The sequence below is a fragment of the Condylura cristata genome, unplaced genomic scaffold, assembly GCF_000260355.1.
Source record: "Condylura cristata isolate star-nosed mole 26May11 unplaced genomic scaffold, ConCri1.0 scaffold00004, whole genome shotgun sequence".
NCBI classification, from domain to species: Eukaryota; Metazoa; Chordata; class Mammalia; order Eulipotyphla; family Talpidae; genus Condylura; species Condylura cristata.
Genome location: NW_004567105.1, coordinates 13,203,016 through 13,221,418, shown reverse-complemented (window position 1 = coordinate 13,221,418; position 18,403 = coordinate 13,203,016). Strand labels below are relative to the sequence as shown.

The 18,403-nt window shown below is 41.5% G+C and overlaps 2 non-coding genes across 2 annotated transcripts; both read left to right on the top strand.

Annotated features, from left to right (window-relative positions):
* Positions 1 to 10,248: 10,248 nt before the first annotated feature.
* Positions 10,249 to 10,320, top strand: TRNAD-GUC. The gene has a single exon. It is a non-coding gene; the product is annotated as a tRNA-Asp (tRNA).
* A 599-nt stretch (positions 10,321 to 10,919) lies between these two features.
* TRNAW-CCA lies at positions 10,920 to 10,991 on the top strand. The gene has a single exon. It is a non-coding gene; the product is annotated as a tRNA-Trp (tRNA).
* Positions 10,992 to 18,403: the final 7,412 nt, after the last annotated feature.

Here is an 18,403-nt window from a genome sequence, read left to right as displayed (position 1 = left end):
AAAAAAAAAAAGTACTCAATATCTCTCAATATCTTTAATAATACTGAAAATTGGAGTGAAGTCAATAAAGGATGCCTTGGAAGGATGTGAACTAGAGGAAGGATGTGCTCAGAAAGGCTTTCAAATCAGAGTATTTTTGTTTGATTTGGAGGCTTTAATGTAGTATATAAGTTTCTGGGCCTATCTCCAAACCTAAAATGATTAATACGTCATTGTTAAATTAAGGAAAAACATATTTCAGTTCTTAAAAACAGTCCAGAATACTAAAAAAAACTGGCATGGTAATCACAACATATTTCCTTTTGCAGGATAGTCACTTTCCCAGCCTCCTTGTGACCTAAGAGTGTCTAAAGTAATGTACAGGAACAACAGGGAGCCTTCTAGAAAGGCTTTCTTCCTGTTAAAAAGGACGTGTTTTTTTAAAAGAGAGAGTTTTGGGGCCCTCCCTGGTGGCGCAGCGTATTAAAGCACAGCACTAAGACGCTAAAACCACTTCAGAATGAGTTCGATCCCCACCCCGGAGGTGACCCACATGATGCGGCAGACTTCTCCTGACCCCCTCCCCACCTCTCCTCCCCTCAACAGTGTACTTAGTCGATCTGCCTGTTCTGCTCCCCACTCTGTCTAGGGTGAAGCCTCTCACCACTCCTGCCCCTCTGGCCTGTATCCAGTTCTGTATACATAAATAAATAAATCTTAAAAAAAAGAGAGAGAGGGTTTATTTGGAGAGAGGGTTCTCACATGCCAATTTTGAAAGTGGCCATGATGTCTGGAGCTACAGCAGCCATCTTAGAACCATGAAAAGAAAATTCAGTGTGCTAAGGGCAGCAGAGAATAAAGACCCAGAGCTCTGGACTTTGTCAAGCCACTGGACATCACTTGAGAATTATAGCAATGGGTCAAAGTGGGTAAAAGACTTTCCTCTGTACACTTCTTGGTACTCTTTTAAATTTCATGCTATTGCATGGATAGACTCTGAAGGCAAAATATGACACTCTGGTGTAAGGATTATTTTGAGCTTGATAAAGGCACTTGAAAAATAGCAGCTGCAAAAAGAGAGCGCTGACCTCTCCTTTTTCTTCCTTAAAGCAAGAGATAAAATTCCCATGTCAGAGGTGCCGAATACTCTCCATACCAAGAGGAAAGAAACATTCTTATCACTAGAGACGAGTTTCAGAGACTGACAAGAATGCCCATGAACAGACCTTGTGAAAATAACTCATATTCCCCCAGTTTTCCCATATTATTATGGTTACTTTTCCCACAACTAGCTCTCTTGACTCAACCTAGCATAAAAGCATTTTGTTTTTACACCTTTTTCAGGTCTTCATTTTCCCACAGGAGCTCCCAGGTACATGTAAAAATCTATATGCATTCCTCCTGTTAGTCTGTCTTATTTGAACTCTAAAGCCCAGCTGCTTACTGGAAGAGGTAAGAGATCAAGTTTTGCCTTCCCAACACCTGTTTAAATGAAACATTAATACCTGCCACCTATAAATCCTTGTTGTTGTTTTTTTAAAGATTTGTTTATTTATGCATACAAGAACTGGGGTACAGGCCAGAGGTGCAGGGGGTAAGAGGGCTCACCAGAGACAGAGTGAGGGACAGAACAGGCAGATGCACTGAAACACACAGCTGAGGAGAGCAGTGAGGTAGATAGGCGAGGTCTGCCACCCATGTGGGTCAGCTCCCTAGCCAGGGAATGAACTTGCACTGCAGTGGCTGCAGATAGCTTCATAGCTCTGTTTAACCCACTGTGCCACCAGGGAGAACCCCACCTATCAATCCTTAAACCTTCAAGCCAAATGTATTCTTTGCCTACTTTGGTTCTGTGCGTTTTTAGTGGGAAAGTAATTTTTTTAAAAAAATATATATAGTTTGATGAGAAATGCAAAACAAAAGAAGTATAGACAAAAGAGCACCATCAGTCTCAACTGCTGTTATGTTGATCAGGTTCAATGTGGCAGAAATCTTTATCCATAATCAAGTTAAAGCCTAAGTATTGTTTCCTATTGTAACTATAAAGCAATATGACTTTCTTAGTTTAAGAACTCAGAAACCTGTGTCCAATGCTTTGAGAATTTACTATTTAGATTTTTTTTTTTAATTCCCAGACGCTGACTTTTAGTTCTTAAAAAATTGGTATCCACATCTCTACGGTTTCAGTGACTAAACCTTCCAAGCTTGTTGGTGTGTGGTTCCTTTCTCTAAAATTCCAGACATTCTCTGCTCCAGGCATCACCACGTGGGGAAAACGCTGAGTGAAAATGGCTGTGATCTTTGTGGGGGTTGTCTGGTAATATCTCTCAAGAACACCAGAGGGCGCGCGGAGTGCCTTCGCTTGTTTTTCTTCAAATCAATGGAAGTCCGTTCTGAGAAAAACAAAAGACTCGAAACACTGGAGCCTGCAGACAAAGGACAAGGGAAGAGGCTGCAAGCCCAGCGTTACTGGAGTTTAAGTTTGCTTCCTCACCCCACCCGCCTGCCTCTTCGCCTTAAGGAACTGCAAGCGATTTAAACTGCAAGACAATTGAATCGTTGACATACAAGGAAAATCAGAGTAGAATAGATGAGTCATCACCACCACGGTCTGGGGAAGATCACAGGTGCATTTGAGCTATGTGCTTTCCCTGATGTTAGTTCTTAAAACAAAATTTATTTAATGTTTGTTTTTCTGATTTCAAGAATAACATGCACACAGAAAATTTTAAAAAACAGATATCAACATATTCTAACACAGCTAGAACTATTTTTAATCTTTGAGTATTTCTTTCGACACTTTTTGGCAGTATTTTTAGTGCACAGAAAATTAGGATTCTGCATGCTGTTTTCTGCTGGTTTTTCTTCTAATTTAGTATATCAACGACTTAAATTCTGATAACAAAACCTTGTTAGGAATCACATGGTTGAATAAGAGGTAAAAGAATAACAAAATTTCAAAAACTGCAGCTTTTTGCCCTAAAACAGCAGCAACTTGCTGCTATTTAAGCAGGAACTTTTCTGCAGCTTTGCATTTAGAAGCTGAAACAGGTCGACATTAAGAAGTAGGAATAGAAACTATTTCAAACCCCTATGGGGGTTTGTCATGCTTGTTGGCTTGAGGGCCCACCCCAAAGGATCAGGGGAGAGTCTGGGTACCCCAAGCCCACAGGAGCTCCCAGTAGGACCAGTGCTTGTCTGCTTGTCTTAAAGTCAGATGGATCAGTGGGTACAACTGTGCATGAGGGCAGGTGAGCAGGTGGTAAGCAAGACAGAAAAGTCAGAGAGGTCACTGACCTTGAGACCTGGGCTGAAGCAGCTAGCAGTTTTCTCAAAGGAGGAGCCCAACACTGAAGGAGACAGCCCAGGCATAGAGAGCTGGTGAGGCTAGGCTCTGGAAGCCAGACTGCACAGCTAATCACTGAGCCCAGTGTTCCCCTTCCATTACTCCAGCAAGGGGTGATAAGATGTTCTTGACCCTGAGAATTTAGGGGTCTAAATTTTTTTGTGTAAAAAAAAAAATTTTTTTTTTCTGTGTAAGTGAAAGGCTCCAAAAGATCTGTTACTCCTCTGCCAGCTTCTCCAAGTCTGTGAACTTTAGCTATCAGGAACTGTGCCCCCTAACAGCAGTGAACACCTTTCGCACCTCTTAAGGTCCTGTCCCACAAGAGGTAACCCCTCTACTTGCAACCGCCCAAATCTCCTCTGCTCTTACACACATGCTCAGCCTAATGCTTAACTACGTGCTGGGAAAGCTTTTCACCATCTTTCAAATTTCAACATCCTTCAAAGTCCTGACTGAGTCCAAGGTCTTCCTGGTCTACCCCAGGCAGCATTATCTGTACTCCCCTAACAGTCTACACATATTTCCATCATTTTCTACCATGTGACCTTAACATGCCTGAGTGTCAACTTCCTCATCTATAAAAGGAGGGAAATTATGGGACCAGCCTCATAGGGTTGTAATAAGGATTATATGATTAGCGTAGGTAAAGAATTTGAAACTGAACCTATGCATAATAAGGTCATAATAAAGGGAAGTATGTCTCCACCACAGCACTCAACAGATTATATGACAACTGTCAGTAAAAGATCCCGTTTCTCCCTTGAAAGTTTAGTTCCTTGAGGGAGGAAGAGAATCTTATTCATATCTCTGTTTCCAGTACATAGCTGTCTACTGGACACAAAAGAGAAATCAATAAAATTTTATTTTTTGTAAAGGGAAGAAAAAGAAAAGAATGAAGCATTGATCAAATTGGGGGACAGACTTTTGTTTCTCAGTTGTAGCTCTGGACTATTGTTTAAATAAGATGGGCTGGAAATAGTAAAGTATGAGCATCCTAAATAGATACTTTTCCTTTCATAATCTAAACATATATCCGTCTCATTCTGTCTCAAGCCCAAATCACAGTCACCCTTGAATTTTAATCTTTATGGACAGCTAGTTTCCATATCTGCTGAGTAAGTTTGCATTTTAATAGATGCAGATCATATATCTGTGAATAAATGATTATGAAATCTAAATCTACCGAGGAGCAATCTATGCTCTTCTTTAATTATAGGGGAAGAGAAAGGTTGGATAGTGAGCTGGCCCAAGTTCTTGTTTACATTATATTCAAAGATTAAGTTGAGGAAGTAAGAATAAGAGAAAAAGGGGAAGAAACACCAGAAACCAGGTCATGTATGCTCTACTTAAAACCTATTAATGGTTTCCCATTACTCTTAAAATATAAACAAGATTTATGTAAGAGAGTAAAAAAATTGGGCATAGATCAGAAGAAAATGTGACTCAATATATATGCATATATTGTATATGTGTTAACATATATGTTATGTATGTATTAATACACTCCAAAACATGAAGTCACTCTTATCCATGGAGGAGAGCTTCCAAATCCCCTATGAGTGCCTAAAACCAGTAATAGTACTGAACCCTACAGATACTGTCTTTTTCCTATATATGCAAACCTACGATGTATAAAAGCAGCTGAATTTTAAATTAGGCACAGAAAGAAATAACAACAATAATAGAATAATTATAACAATGTTCTGTGATAAAAATTATGTGAGTGTGACTTTGTCTTTTAAAATACCTTATTGCTGTCATCTTTTCTTTTTCTTAAAGATTTATTTATTTATGCATATAGAACTGGGGTACAGGCTAGCAGTGACTGGGAGTACATGTGTGTAGAGGATTCACCAGAGACAGAGTGGGGAGCAGAACAGGCAGATGGACAAAGTACACTGCTGAGGGGAGCAGCGGGCGGGTCAGGAGAGGTCTGCTACACCATGTGGGTTACCTCCAGGCTGGGGATCAGCTAGCTACACGGCACTGAGTTTTAACCCATTGCACCATCAGGGAGGGCCTTGATGGTGATATGAGTTGGTATAATATGCATGTGATGAGGTGGGGGTGGTGAATGATGTGGGCCTTGTGGCACAGCCTGCGCTACTGTTGGCCTGCTCCTACATCAGAAGAGGGATCATGTGCTTCTGGTGATTCTGGATGTTCAAGTCATGAGGATAGCAATGGTTGGCTATTGAGGTAGGCCATATTGCTGGTTGAGGGTCTGTATGAGTTGAAGGCCTCTTGTATTTGTTGTTAGTTTGTGTTAAGATTTATTTATGCGTACAGAACTGGGGTACAGGCCAGAGGAGCAGGGGTGGTGAGAGGATCCACCAGAGACTGAGTGGGGAGCAGAACAGGCAGATCTACCAGGTACAGTGCTGAGGAGAGCAGTGGGCGAGACGGGCAAGTCTACCGTGCCGCAGTGAGTTTGCAGTGCTATTGCAGTGTTGTGTCCTAACCCGTTGTGCCACTAGGGAGGGCCGAAGCCTCTTGTGATTTGGGGCCATTTTTAAGTATAATAAAGGTTACTGAGCACAAGTGCTGAGTACCTCAACAAACCACTACTAAGTGACTAACAAATGGGTAGCTTCTCATATGCAGCTTGGATACGCTGAACAAGGGATGATTCACCGTTCTGGTCAGGGAGGAGCCAGAAGGCTGGTCAGGGAGGAGCCAGAGGGCTGGAGATTTCATCGGCTGCTCAGAACAATGTGTAACTTAAAACTTATACATTGTTTATTTCTATGATTTTCCATTTGATATTTTCAGACCGATATGGACAGTGTGTAACTGAAACCATAAAAAGTAAAAACACCAATAAGGTACGTAGGGTACAAAGATGGTTAAAAGAATTTCATGAAAAAAAAGGCTAGTAATCAGAATGTGTTTTTTAAACTTTCTTAAAGCTATAATAAGAAAACAATCCATTTTAAAATGGGCAGCACAGCCCTCCCTGGTGGCGCAACCGGTTAAAGTGCCACACTGTGAAGATAGCTGCAGCCTCTTCAGCATGAGTTCCTCCCTCCCCCCCCAACACCTCCCCCCCACCTCGTGTGACCCACATGTCCAGACCTCTCTTGGCTGGCCCACTGCTCCCCTCAGCATTCTAGTTTGTAGATCTGTCTGTTCTGCTCCCCACTCTGTCTCTGGTGAATCCTCTCGCCTCTCCTGCCCCTCTGGCTTGTACCCCAGTTCTGTATGCATAAATTAACAAATCTTTAAAATAAATAAATAAAAATGGGCAGCAGAAATAAAATCACATGTTGACAACTAATTAATACAATGATTTTTCCAGAGCCAAACTCGAAAAAACTCAGTGCCCATCAGCAAATGAATGGACAAATAAGGTGTAGTATATCTACTGAATGCACTACTATACAACAATAAAAAGTGATGAAATCCTGCCATTTACTACAACCTAGATGGACCTAAAGTGCATTATATTTAGTAAAATAAGCCTGACAGGGAAAAACAAACATCCTATGAATTCACTCACATGTAGTATACACAGAAAACAATCAACTGAACTAAATAAAACAAAAATAAATTTTGGACTCTAAGATGAATTAGTGGTTACCAGAAGGGAAGGAGGAAAAGAATATGTAAATCAGGACAAAAGGAATAATGGTACAGTGAAGGACAAATCAGGAGGATTAGCAGTGAACTTAATGTAGGACACACACATGTTCTCAATGATGCTCTCTGAAACTTATGTAACGTTATAATACAATGTGACTTCAATAAAAATTAATAAGCTAGAAACTTACATGCCTAAGTAAATCCATAAAAATATGTTCAACATCTTTAAAACCTAGAGAAAAAGTTATTTAAACCACAATGAATACCACCATACACCTATTAGAATTTCTCAAATTAAGTAAGTTATAATACCAAACGCTAACAAAGATGTGGACTCTATACTCTCATTTGTTGCTGATGGGAATGCAAAATGTTACAGCCACTTAGGAAAACAGTTTGATAATTTCCTAAAAAGGTGAACATATCAAAATTTCCAGCAATGCCACTCTTAGATATTGACCCAAGAGAAATGAAGATATACATCCACACAAGAACATCAATGTTAATATTTATAATAGCAATATGTATAATGCTCAAAAGCTGGAAGCAATCCAACATCTAGTGAAACTGATAAATAAATCCAATGCCTAGTGCATAGGTAAACAAGTAAACATACACAATAAATACAAATCAGCAACTAAAAAAAAACTAGTGATACTCAACAGCATGAATGACACAAAAGTCAAGTGAATGAACTCTCAAAAGGATACGAACTGTATGGCTCAATTAATATGACATTCTGGAAATGGAAATCACACCAAGGTCTGCAGGGCCGGGAGTGACTGCAAAGGGCCATCAGAGAACACTGTGATGGAGGCCTATTACTTGATTATGGTGAAAATTCATAATCAGTACACAAAAAATTCATGATACATGCTTCTTTCCACTTATGTGATGGCAACGCATCCTTCCAGTTGCTGAGGCTCACAGTTTTGGAAGCATCTTTCATTCTTTTACTCTCCAACTTCACATTCACTCTCTGGGAAAATCCTGTTGATTCTATTTGAAAAATATGTCAGTACCTCTCACATTCTCCACCATTCCCACTCTGGCCAGATCCACCAGCATTCATTTCCTGCCTGGACTTTTTTGTGGACTTCTTTGGTCTCCCTAATCCTGGTCCTGTGCCCCATTCCTCCAGTGTCAACCTAGTAGCCAAAAGCCCTTCATAACGTAAACCAGGTCTTATCACTTCTCTATTCAAAAGTCCTGCCCTCTGCTTCACAATAAAATCCAAAGTAGTTATGACTTGAGTCCCCACAGGCCTCCAGGATAGCTATCTGACTAGGTGCCCACTTCCTTATTACAGAGAAGCCTACTTGACAATTCCATTGAACTTAATATTCTCCAAACCTCCTTACCATGCTATTTTTCTTTGTCTCCTTTCCTATTACCATCTAAGATATTTATTTTATTAATTATATTCTCTGTTTATTGTCCATCTTCCCCTTGTCATGATATAAGCTCCAAAAGAACAATATTTATTCATTAAAACTTCCCTCTGTCGCTAAAACAATGCCTTGCATATTATAGTTCAATAATAAATGAATAACTACAACGTCTGATTGGTAATTAGAGATTAGTAGGTATAGGACAGGAATAACCGTGGCACTTCAGTTGATAATAGTTATAACATTTTTTGATTTATTTGCATGGGAGCTGTAGGCTGGGGTGATTCCTGGTGGCTCAATGCTGCTTATCTGTGCAAACCTGCCCCAGACGCTCTTTATCCACCTGTAAAATCGGAATTAAAACGTTTGCCCTATTGACCTCAGGAGGCGGTTGAGAAGATGAAATGAATGTGAACCTTTGCAAACGTGATAAGCTTTATTTAGGCAAAGGGAGGTTTGAAATTGTCAATGACATTGATTGCCATCATGCAGTTTACCTCCAGTTAGAGTTCTGGCCCTCTGTCCTGCCAGGCATATTTTAACGTTTATTTTCTCCCAGTGCTGACGGTGAGGAATCTCTGCCTCCTGACTCTGTGCAGGTTAATAGCCTTCTCTTTTCCTTTCCATTTTAGGAAGACGGACAACAGGTGCCGAGTTCCCTTCTCCCTAATCCCTGCAGACTCGCGGGCCCCTTGCTCTCCCCAGTGATGGGGGCAAAAGAGCAGCAACCGCGTATATAGAAACACTGGCACAGCTTTGCCAACTCTTAGGTGGGGAGGAGGGTGTTTCTGCTCAAGGGGTAAAGATTAAGCCTCTTCTCCCTGTGAAATGGGGGGCGGGGATGGGAGGGCAGACAGACAGTTCGGGCTTCCTGGATTCCCACCACCCTGCAGCTTTGCCAAGTAGAGAACTGGGCAAGTCCCTTTGATGTTAGAAGGGAACGGACATCATCTTGGTTATCACAGTGCCCTTTGGTACAATTAAGGAAAAGTCAGAAATGCAAAGAGATCCCAGGACAGAATTGTATGGGGGGGGGGGAGATAATATGTCTCTAAAATTTTCTTTTTTTTGAGTGTGTACATTAAACAAATTATCCCTTTCGTCGGGTGGAAAATACCATTCAAGAATCTAAGAGCTCTAGAGATAGACTGTCAGAGCACACACAAGGAGAGGATTCCCTAAGACGTGTAAGCTTCAGCACGTTAATAAAAACTTTACCATGTCAGTTTATGGCTATGAATATTCTCATTTAGACATAATGTCAAGAGTGGACACGAGAGACTCTCCTGGTTCCCCTAAGAACAGGATGGATCCTTATGAAGCTCAGGTTCATCAATTTTTATTTTGAACTCTTTAAGTATGTTATTATTTATTTACATGTTTATTTGTTATTTGTCATTTTCAAGTCAATGCAGGCGAAAGGAAAAATCAGCCAGAAAACTCACATCTGGCTGCGGCTAATCGAATGCACGAACCCTTTTGTGTCATGAAAGCTCACAGATTGTTTGGGGGCGCCTGGCTGGGACTGGTAGGGTGTCTGGCAACCAAAGAGAGACTTGAACTCCAACTGCAGAATGAAAATAGCAGTCTAGGAAGATAAAGCTCTGCTTCAAGCACACACTTTCCGCCAGGATTAAAACAAACCTACAATAACAAAAAAAGACCCTCTCCAGGGAAGTCATTCTTTATCTGGGAAAGTATAAAAGAGCTCCAGAAAACTGTTTTCAACAATGCGCCACCGCTTAAACTGGAAGAGCAAATTATTTGTTCTAACTATTTACTCTCTCCGGAGAGTCCAAGCTGCCTAGCAAGGACAATAAGCAAAGCAAAGAAACAAACGTCCATGTTTCCAGGTTTCTCAGAAACAGGCGGAAAAAAAAAAAGGGCTTGGGGGGGGGGTTTTTTTTTTTTTGTTTCAAAGGTATGCTGGTGAAAAACCCTATCAGCAGTTCCTCGTTAGTATAGTGGTTAGTATCCCCGCCTGTCACGCGGGAGACCGGGGTTCAATTCCCCGACGGGGAGGCCTATATTTTTGTCGTTTTGCTATCTCCAGTGAATTGCAAATGTATGTGTTTCAAGTATGTTTTAAAGGAGTATTTTTCAAAATGGTGACTTTCAAGCCTACATGACTCTTGAGAAGAAATGCTTTATATTAGCTAAAAGGAGGAATGAGAACTCGGTGAGCCCTCCATGGGTGGTTCCAGCCGAGAGCTGGCAGAAGTCTGCGCGTGCGCAGCAGCGTCCCGCCAAATTCCAACTAGAGGTCACGAACTCAGCGTGAGGAACACACGTTGGGGGAGGGGAGAGAGATAAAGCGGAGTCTCCGCCCTTAACAGGGCGGGTAAGAACGGAAATCGCTTGCTGAAGAGGAAGGACGGATTTCCTTTGGCCCTGGGGACCCGACCAAGCGGGAAACCCTTTTCTTCCGCTTCTTCCGGTTCCATCGCAACCTAGGTAGATAGCTAGTTGTCAAGAAAATCTGGGCGCTAAAGAAATCGATCTTGATCTCTTACTTACATGAAGTGGAAGGGCAAAGAAAAAAACAATAGGCATGGGATGTACCCGGAAGAGACGCCATGTTTTCGGAGTCCTAAGAAACTGCGCGAGGCACAGCCCAGCAGGACCTCGTGGCGCAACGGTAGCGCGTCTGACTCCAGATCAGAAGGCTGCGTGTTCGAATCACGTCGGGGTCATGTCTTTTGACTTTTCAAACCCTAGGCTCAACTGATTGAAGTGATTCCCGCCATTTTTTGAAGACCCTTTTAATTTTAGAATTAAATCTTCGTCCACATCTTATATTAATCGTTGTCCCCCAAAAGTCTACTTGTTACATATCAAAGAGCCTGCTGCTGTGAGTGGGCACAGTTGTTCCTGTGCGCTTTAGCAGGAAATGTACAATGTTCAAGCTATTGTTCACCAATACTTTTAGACTGGCTTCCCTGCTGCAAGCGAGTACAATTTCTGACGTTGAATTTTACAATAGTGCACATATTTTAGCAATTGTAAAGAACCGTACAATGTAGGATTAATATCCCACTTTTACAAACGGAATGTTGGCACACAAGAATAGGGACCTGCCAAGGGTCACCCAAAATTCCAAACCAGGTGACTAATTCCAGAATTGCCTGTTTACTAAGTGTTTTATAATAAAGATGGGAACAAAAGAACGCTCTGGAAGCTGTTGGGCTTGAAGTGATAGCAATGCCAGAGTTACACTTTCAGGTTCATGCAAGTTGTGACAAGTTATTGCAACATACCACTTTTGGGTATTATCTTTTTAGCAGCGGGGAGCAAAACTTGCTCATTCACCTTTGTAAGCTCCAGGACCTTAGTGCTAGATAGTGCTTTACAGATATGTGTTAAATACTTGTTGACCAAAAGATGAATAGCAAAACTATGAGAAATCACATAAGTAGATTTTTTTTCCTTGAGTTTTTCTTCTCAGTGTTTTGAAAATATAAAATATTAATTCCTTGTGACACAACCTAATACTGCAGTTTAGCTGGACATTGTATTTTAACTTTGTGTAGTCTTTTTTCTCCTATTTGGATTCAGATTAGCTCAACTATGATGAGTTTGATTCTATGCTAAGGATACGCGGAGTAAAAATGGTTTTTTTGTTCTTGTTTTTTAGCAGGAGTCAGGTTAAGCCACAAAATACCATAACATGTTGGGATATATGACATGAACAAATGCTGTGAGGTTTCTAATATAATAACATTGTTAAGGGCAGGGAGAGGGGGGCATCACTGAACCCCCAAACTTGCCTGCTCTATATAGGTTCTGTCATCCACCGCATCAAGACAAAACATAAGACTTTAATGAAAAGGAACTTTAATACAGTGAGTATACAATACGGAAGACAAAGAATATAACTTTTAAATCAAACACCTGAAGTGACCCAAAAGGGATTGGCCCAAAGCAAGGCCTGAAAGCTTACAAAAGACTAAATAAAGCACCTGCCTTCTGGCCAGGACCCATAGAAAAGGGTTAGAAATGGCCAGACAAGTCTGGGAGGAAAAGAGCAAAATCAAATCAATATAAACACTGCCATAGTCAACATCCATAAGGGTCTCTCACCCACATTTCTTTCAACCAGTCCAGGGCCAAGAAATGAACACAGTTTCTTCACATGTCTCCCTTTGCTTCATGTGGCTTCCTCAGGCCTCCTTCTGGCTCTCCATCCTGCTTCCTTCTTCTTCAGGAATCTCTCTTCTCTTTTCTCTGCTCAGCTCCACCCTCCTGCTGGGTGGGGCAGAGAACCTGGAACTTCCCCTTTTCCTAGGGACCACCCTGTTAACAGCATTATCTTCAGTGATTCAAGAAGACCTCACCAAGGTGCATCCTGAAAAAGTGACAAGTTTGCTGTGTGACTTTAATGCATTTATTCAGCTATGAACATGAGTGGCTGCTTTCTACCAGTCAAGCACTGTCACAACATCCCTGAGATCTGATTCCTTCATTTATAAAAGTAGAGGGTTCTGTGTTAGCTACAGCTGTCACAGCCAAATACCACAGACACAGGCAACAGAAATTTATTTTCTCACAGTTCTGGAGGCTTAAAGTTCAAAATCAAAGTGACAGCTGGGTGGGATTCTTCCCTTGTTGCTACCTTATATATGGCCACCTTCTCATCACATGGCCTCTCTGTAAGCATGCATGCCTAGTATCCGTTTCCTCTGTAAGGAGACCATTCATAATGGATTACAGCCCACTCTAACAGCCTCATTGTAACTTAATATCTCTTAAGAGGCCTTATTTCCAAATATAGTCACATTTTGAGGTAGTGGGGGTTAAGGACTTCAACTTGTAGATTGGAAGGGGAACAAAATTTAGTACAGCACAGAAGTCAATGTTCTTTGCCTCCACGTCCACCCCCTCAACTTTTGTATATGCAGCATATACCTGTAATAATACTTATTTGACCTTAGCTTACACCAAGCATCTTCGCTCCTTTGCACAAATTCACATTCTCGGTGAGACAGACAGAACAGGTTTTATCACCTTGTTAGTAATTTTGTTATGGCTATTAGCAAGTAATACAGATACTTTGGAGAAGTGCTAGTTCTTTACTCTGGCTGGGCAAGAATAGAGAGAAAGCTAAAAAGAAAACTAGCAGCCAGATCACAGATCTAGTCATTAACTAAATTAAATTTCATTCTGAAAGAAATACAAAGAGCTATTATTCAATACTATGACAAGGTCAATTCTGGCTTTACAAAGAATGTAAAAAAAAAAAACTTTGACCTAAAGGTATACCCTCACTAGCATCTTGGAAACAAGTTAGAAATGCAAATTTCAAGTCCCTCCTGGTTTTTATGACATCACTTAAATGTAACTTTTGTTATTTGAGGTTAACACCATGAACTTCACAACCAACCCCAATGCATAACAGGAGAATGAAACCCAAAAACACTGGGTATGTGCTAATAACATTAAGAATTTCGAAAAGGAAGCAGAAGCAGGTTTCCAAACAAATTAGAAAAAAAAAAAAAAGTTTAGTAAGCTTTCTGACCAAGTTGTGACATCGATATTTTTTTGCTTAAGGTGTGGTTTTATGTAAAAATAGAGTTGTCGCAAGTTAAGACTTTTCTTTTTAAACTTGATGGCTGTTTTAACATAAAAGAGAACAATAAAAACTTTTCTACTAGGTGCTTGTAACACAAAATAAGATGCTGTCCTTTTTTTTTTAATGCAAAATTTCACAGGCAATTCATTTTTAAAAGTCTTGACCTCCTGACTCTTTATTCTGAATATTTAGTAGAGACTGGTAATGCATGAGAAAGGAGATGACTGAAATAATCAAATCCTGGAGTGGAGAAGGAAGAGAGTCAGGACAAAGTGGTGGAATCCCTCAGATTTGATCTCTGCAGTGAGCCATTCCCAGCAGGTTGTTTCCAGATTCTCAAGCATGAGGCAATGTCACCTGCCGGAAAATGGAGAGAATGTGAGATTTGAGCAGTGAAATTTTAAGTGGTTAATCCAGAAAATTAATTGTGTGATTGGCCAGTGTTTAGTGGCCAGTGTTTAGTGTCCGTGTAAGGTGTGAGGTCATGAATTTAAACAAGTCAGCCTGGTGTCTCCAGCAATCTTTGCTTCTGCATGAGAGCAATGAGAAAGTTTGTTCTAGCTAGATCAGTCCAAGCAAGGTTGCGTTTCTTCCGAACAAGAAAGATAAAGAAAGGCATTGGAACATGAGAGTTGAAAATGTTTGCAAAAGAGAAATTAGAGGGCTTGATCAAGAGCTCTAACTTGAGTCAGTTGGAGATGATTATATGATGGATAACTCTTTTTTTTTTTTTTTAAGTATTAGGATTAGAGGGATTAGAAGTGTCGATTAGAGTAATAAATGAGCTTAGGGGAAAAAGGATAGTTGTTGGCAACTGGGATGTTTGAAATTGAGATTTAGAAGAAATCTGAGGGAAAAGAAGAAGAAATCTGAGGGAAAGTGACCAGAAAAAGAAGTGGAGAAAGATTTAGCTCAATGATATTAACTTCAAATGTTTTTTTTAAGGAGGAAAGAGGAGAAACAGTTTGGAAATAGCAATTAGAAACAAAGAGGTCCCTTGAACTCTTTGAGGTAATCTTTTTCCTAAGATTTGTTCAGAGCAGAAAAGAAATCATCTCATTCCTCTCTGGGTGTCTTCTTAGCTAGACCAGTAACGCAAACTTCAGATAGGTTAGCAAAGGAAAAACCAATTTCATAACATAAGTATGGAGAATTTACATGGTTGTAGTTCTAAAGAATAATCAGAGACATTCTGCATGACCTGAGGTGGGGCTGGGGGGCAAGTGAAAGACAAGGGGGTCACCCCATCTTTACTCTTAAAGATGAGATTTTTAGATATGTTTCACCAATAAACTTACCACTGGGTGAGACCCTCCCCTTTTGCTAGGTCTCAGAAGTCGGAGAGTGATTGCTTCTTCAAGGAAAAGGGCAGAGGACTGAGGCGTGGAGAAGATTCCTCAACCTCCAAGGCCCTCATCTCTCGACCCAAAATAGTCTGTGCTCTTTAAGTGATAGTAACATGTCCCAAGGCTCACCATGCCTCACTGACCTCTAGTTTCCATGGTGAGACGATAAGAAAAGAAAAAAAAAAATGACAAGAGACCTTTTCTGGAAATATTGAGGAACGCCTATAGGACCTTTTAGGGGAGACTGACTTCACAAATACATAGAATGTAAGGAAAAAATAATCTCCACTTCAGAGCATTGAAGCAGAGTTAAAAGCCAAAAATACCTTTGTCGCTGAAAATAGTGAACTGAGAGATATGCCTAATTACATCTAGGAAGATTCTAGATCTGAGTTGGATGACTCCTGACTTTTTGGAAGATATAGTAGAAAAGCAGTTTTGCTCTCTGATATCATATGTCATCAACCAAACCTCCTAAAAATTGTAGAATCTGCAAGTAATCTTAGTTGATAGTGTCCAAGGATAAGAAAAAAAAGAGATACTTGATGAAAGGAATGAAAGTGATGGTTTTGCTCAAGGAACATTCATTTCAGGTATCTAGAATGCAATCCTTAGTGTATTACCTTTAATATTGGTCTATAGGGTGTAGTACTGTGTCTATTTAAGGCGACTTTCATAGGAATGTGAACTGTTACAGCTATTATGGAAAACAATGTGGATTTACCTCAAAAAACTAAAAATGGAAATACTGTATGATCCAGCAATCCCACTCTCAGGCATCTATCCAAAGAATATGTAACTATCGACAAAAAATATAAATATATACATCTACATACATATTTATGTTCTATTATATATCCATTCTACTATATATACATATATATGATCTAAAGTGTTTATTGCAGCCCCATTTACAATAGCTAGGATAGGAAATGCTCAAAATGTCTAGCAATAGACGTCTGGATCAAAAAGTTGTGATATAGCCACACGAATGGAATATTGCCCAATCACAAGAGGCCATGCAAGTATTTTCACTCAAATGGAGGGAGTTTAAAGGAATTATGTGTAATATATAACAAGATAGAATAACAAAAACAAATACTAAACATTTACACAGCAGACAATTTGATAAAGCAAAATACTTACAAAAACGAGCGTGAGGGCTCTGAGGTTAAGGAGGGGGAGAAAGGGACAAAGGAGAGTGGTGGGAAATAAAAAAAAAAAAGACTTCACAGAAAGAACTTTTGAATACAATTGTCCCCCCCTCCTTTTTTTTCTTGTGATTAAAAAGGAGGTTAAATTACTGTCTGTAAGGATTAAAATGCATAGAAAGGTTCTGGTACAAAGACCCTAAGAAAGAAGCTGAGTTCCAGTGCAGCATCTGCGGGTGACTCTGGGGTGGGGGGGTGGGAGAAGACTTAATTCCTTCAGTGTCGGTAATGCCTCCTCCGAGGATCCACATTAGGGACCTAGGTGCCCAGGTAGCCTGAGACCATAGGGACGCTGAGCTTAGAGACCCTTGCCACAGGGAACATAATCCTTTTCAGTTAAAGCAGCAAAAACCTACCTCTTACAAGCTACTAGTATTCAGGTCAGAGCCAACAGGCTTCAACTAGCAGATTAACATTTTAACATGATAAAGTGGGTAACTGTGACTTTGCAGAGATTGTACCCGGTCTTTTTTTGCTTGGTACACGATAATTTGAGACTGTATTAGAAGAAATAACTGAACTGCAGCATGCACACTGCAGGGGAGGGGGCATGCATTAAGTACATTTGTGGGGTCACCAGACAATACAAAACCACACTCCTCTGCGTCCTCAATTCCGTTTCCCCTCTAAGAAAATATAAATTTACTCGAGTTAAAACAGCCATGCAGTAACCAGATAAAAATTAAAAAAAAAAAGTAAGTCTATTGTGAAAAAGTGATACCACGTTTTAAAAAGTTTATAAAGCAGTTTGGAGGTTGACAATCTGGGGGGGGGGGTGATTAAGACACCCTTGCGCGGCTTTTTTTGCTTCCAGAAAGCCTCCATCTAATCGTAAGAAATACAAAGTTTTGTCATCGATGGTATTTGTTTTCAGAGGGGTAGTATATTCTTAGCAAGTTTCTAACTTCACCACGTTTTAATTTGGATCATTAACACGGGTTTGATGAGAGTTCCCGAGTGAATTGTCACTAGGCGCCTTCTGAGATGAAAATCGAGTATGCACCTTATCTTAAATGGCCCATTCATGCTGATTTTCATTTCGTTGCACTGAACACTAGGTATAAGTTTTAAGATACTCAGCCTGGACAAGGCTCTCAACAACAAAATAAATGCAGCTTGGGCTCTCCAGCCCCAACTAACTGCTCCAATGAACTCATTCTCAAATGCCTAAACCTTCAGCGTGAGAAACGAACGGGATACTTGACAATACACTTTGGTGACAAACCCAAGGACAGGTAAAGTGGCTAGTAGTCAAGGTTTGGCTTTTCGTGAATTTCAGAACAATAGACGCGTCTGTAAGCAGCCGCGGGGATTAAACCACTCGCCCTCCCCATCTCTCCTCCCGTAAATCAAATCAAGCGCTGGGGAGGGAGGGCGAGAAACGCGTCAGGCTTTTCTCTCTCAGTGCAGGGCTGGTTCGGGGGTCAGGAAACGCCGCGGCTGGTTGCTGAAATCAGCGTCCCGAGCTGGAGCCAGGCCCGGCCTCGGGGGCCGGCCGCCGCGCGCCACTCGGCCCGAGCGCAGGACCGCTTCAGGCCGGGGATGGGGAGGAGGAGGGTGAGGGGAGCGCGCACAATAGCGGTACGACGAATCCCACTCGGCCTCAGAGGGGAAGAGCGGCGAGAAGGCCACAGAAGCGGCCCGGCCGCGCAGCTCCCGCCCGAGCGCCTTTTAAACTGCGTTTCTACAACCCCTGGCCCGGCGCGACGGCTAATGGAACCCGCGCGAGCCGCCCAGCCAATCAGAGCCGCGCTTCCTCCCGCCGCCCGCCAATGGCGGCGCGCCTTCTTGGGGCGTGGGCGCAGCAGGCTGCTCTCCACGGCCTGTAGTGTGTGGGCTGGGGCTCCTGGTTTGGCCGCGCCGTGGCCGTGCCTGTGCTCCCGGGGCTTTGTGTCCGGTGGGCGCTGGGCGCTGGGCGCGCGAGCGTGGGCTGTGCTCGCGGGCTGACCACCGGCGCACGGGGCGGCGGCCGCGCCCGG